The sequence below is a fragment of the Centruroides vittatus genome, unplaced genomic scaffold (genome assembly GCF_030686945.1).
Source record: "Centruroides vittatus isolate TY-2023 unplaced genomic scaffold, ASM3068694v2 scaffold_1323, whole genome shotgun sequence".
Taxonomy (NCBI): Eukaryota; Metazoa; Arthropoda; class Arachnida; order Scorpiones; family Buthidae; genus Centruroides; species Centruroides vittatus.
The window spans coordinates 607,891-611,934 of NW_027122675.1; positions in this window are offsets into that span (position 1 = coordinate 607,891).

The window sequence follows — 4,044 nt, forward strand, 5'->3', positions numbered from 1 at the left end:
TATTCACATTTTATGCGTCGCGGGCTGCAAGTTGCCTATCCCTGCCCTAGACCATCACTGACGCGCAATTAACTGATTGCCCCTGGAAGTCGGCTTCTTGCAGAAACACAGCTTCCCTGTCATCAAATGTCACGGCACGCCACTGCTGTATATTATATTGCTTTTACGGATTTTTTTTATGCACGGAATACAGCTAAAATATAAGGAAAAAAAATAAAAAAGTTTTGTGGGTCGGGAACGGATTAATCCATTTTATATTGTTTCTCATGGGAAAATTTGTTTCGGTTTTAGAACAAATTTTAGGAACGAATTAAGTTCGAAACCCCAGGTTTGACTGTAATGCATTAGTATTATATGCAAATAAGCTGGATGGCTGAGACAATGGGGCTTGCACGGTTTAAATTTCGTCACTTGCGGAGCTAGTGTCAGCTTGATGTATACCTAACTTCCTGTAGTGAGTAAATAGTGGAAACTGAACAGGTAGTTTTAATCTCCTTATAAAAATATGGACTAAAGAGTGTAACGGTTGCCGAATTACGAAAGAAGTTAACCCTATACCTTAATTAACCCTCTTGATTTTTATCCATAGAGAGGTTTCAAGTCGACGTCACGAGCATGCGCAATTGTCCGGAGCCGTTTTTGTGGTTTGTTTACGTTTTATTTGTGTTTACGCGCACTTTAGCTGGAGTTCTTGTGTTGTTTATTTGTCGCGAATATTACTATAGTGAATTGTTGTGTAATGCTAGTTCACTCAAGAACAAAGGAACGTCATTTTTTAAAATTTCTGATATTATTTGTCATCGAGGACGCCAAACTGAGGGGTTTACACGAAGATGGCAATTTGCACGGCTCTCGAGAATTAACCAGAAAAATTTCAATACGGATAAAGCAAACGTCAATACAAGAGTTCGTCAGAAACATTTCAGGTAAGCAATAACATTTGATTACTTTTGCACGAGTATCATAAAGTGCGTACAAATTTCTTTGCATAAATCCCTTTGTTAATACCGACAAAATTAAAGTTAATTTTAACAACCGCATAGATAATGATTGTGTTCTAACTTTATTTTTCATCTTTCAGTTTGTTTTCTTAGTCTCTGTAATAAATATACGGTAGAGTTAATATTAATGTATAAACAAAGATAATCGCTTATCAGATGAAGAATTAGAAATGAATTTTGTACCAATTGTCCTTCCAGTCTAATTTACATAAATGCGTATGTATTTTTTGAGATATAATCCAATAATTTCCATTGTTCATTTACAAATAGCCAAGTTAGATTATTTTGGTGAGCAACATTAACATTTCTGTAAGATGTTACTTTTTACAATGATTGATTTTTTTTCATATTAGTAACAAATAATCATTACATAGTAACCTTCAAGTCCTTCCTGACAAATTCTTATTTATCATTTATATATAACATACCATAATGATATATTTTTCAATAATAAGTTTTCTTACCCCAAAGGAAAACCTTCCTCATTTTATGATGAGTCATCACCAGATTGAGTGCCAACATTATACGTGGGATGTGAGAATGGCCATAACCATCTGCATATCGGGAGCGTTAAGAAAGAACACATAATCAGGAGAAATACAGCCACTTGTAAGATAGTTATGGGCCTCTAAAGAATTGTAAGCTTTTATTTGTGAAAGAGCGTAGTAATTTGTCGTCAAAACCAAATGGTTTATAAGGTCACCAAGTTTGGCCTTTTTGTGCTCTCTGAGCGGTAAAGGGCCTAAAACCACAAAGAAAAAAAAAAAAGGTCACCAAGTTGAAAGCGGCCGGATGGCCGAGCGGTCAAGGTTAGCAGCCTGCCGCCCTGGGGGACCCGGGATCGAATCCGTACGGGTCGAAAAATCCCCAGGAATTTTTCCGGGGGGTGGTCCGTCCGGATATGTCGGTCCCCGTCCCTCACCACCCGGCCGCCCCATTGTGGGCCTGGCCGAACCCATAATGGGCTTGCTATAAAAGGCCCTCTTAGTGCCCACTGGGCGGAAAGAGTTACAAAAAAAAAAAAAAAAAAAAAAAATGTCACCAAGTTCTTTAGACACAACTAGCTTTGTATGGATCGAAACCTTGACATAATGAAACTTCGTATAAAGCAGAATCTTGTCCTGTCAGACTGCGAGTATAACTCGCAGAAAAAGCATCTTTTTTAACTTTGTCCATGATATAAAAACACTGCAGTTCTATTAAGTTTAAATTGGAAAAAAAGCGCAGTCAACATGTCACACAACAAACCACGTGCAAGCGAATCTAGACCACAAACATGGCGACGGGGCGGAGCAAACGTGCGTTTTATCACGTGACATGCGACCTTGAAACCTCTCTGGCAATGGTTCTTAACCAGTGTTCCGCTAACCTACCTCGAGTGTTCCACTAAAGAAAAGATTTTTAAAGTTTTTATTCGAATTTATTCCATTGCTATATTCGTAGACACTTTCATGTTTTTATTTTATTCAATATATTAAAGTTTATTGAATATATTGATGCTAATGCTCCGTGTAATAAAAAGTATATGAGTGGTGTTCCTCGGCCTCAGAAAGGTTGAGAACCACTGCTCTATGAACACTTGAAAGCTTTGGTGTATCAGGAAAATATTTAAAACACAAATCATTTAAAGAACCATATTCAAAACTCAATTAGGTGCATAACATTATATTTTAACCCCGGGTGTCCGCGGAGGAGGGCAAACGGGTCACTTGCCTCTACTGGATTAGGCATTCTAATCAGAGATAGGGGGTTTGGAAGTGGAACCTTTATAACTAATTCCCTAAGGAGTGTCGGAAATTTCTATTCTGTCTCGCTCATCCGACACCATTACCATTCAGCCATACGACGGCTCAGGAATTGTGTAATTTCAGCGATACTTACGATATCCCTTTTCCCCTAGGAAAAAGTCCGTGGTGTAAATAGCGAGGTCGAAGTTTTAAACGCGAAAACGTGTACGTCGGACTTTCAGCACCGCTTTCCTGTAAGCCTAGAAGTTTGACAATAGCGTTTGGAATGCCGAGCATGATTTCACTGACTTTCCAAACACCATTGTCAAACTTCTAGGCTTACAGGAAAGCGGCGCTGAACGTCCGACGTACACGTTTTCGCGTTTAAAACTTCGGCCACAACCTCGCTAATGTCAGTTTAGTTTGAGAAGGATAGACACGTCTAAAGATGAGCGATTCGATCATTTTCCGATATTGCGGTGATCGATGGCCGTTATTTTTTAATCATAGTGATTTTTTTCCGATGATCGTGATTACGGTTTCACTGTTACATAGCCCATCGGATCAGTTTCGTTATGGCACGTGACTTATATTCTGCCAATCGAGTCCAGGCTGTCAAGAGGGAGGAGCTGAGGATTTTACCCCGAGTCCAGAGAAGACTTAGGAGCCCGTAGTGATTTTTACCGACAGAAAAATCTTAAGACTGCTTTTTACCTTTTTTTATTAATATCAATAACTTAGCTGAGATACCCGGCTTCGCTCGGAAAAATGATATATTAAGCCAGGGATGGGCAACCCCCGGCCCTCGGGACGCATGCGGCCCGCGTAAAATATGAATAAATATATCGATTTCCCAGCTTAAGGAAGTATGCAGCAAAAATTCAAATGTTATTTTCTACAACTTATGTATGTGAATAGTTTTTCCACAATGAATTTAGTAAAAATTAAAACAAAAAACCGGCTAACCGAAACGTCGAAACTAGTTTAGAGCTAGCGGTGACTAATATTTAACCAAATATTTCCGATATATTACGTTTACATCAGTTCCAGAAGCTAAATTAAGTATACCTATGCTGATTTTATAATTATATATGAATAAATAATTGTGATTCACCGACATTTTTTTTCCTCTTTTTTGTATGCGGCCCGCGTCAGTTCAAAACTTTTGAAATGCAACTCTTACATAGAAAAAAGTTGCCCATCCCTGTATTAAGTAATGGTAATTATTTATAAGCCATACACCAACGTTTACTCTCTTAATTATATATAGAACAAAACATAATTTTTTTAACGATATCTATGATAAACCGCCATGG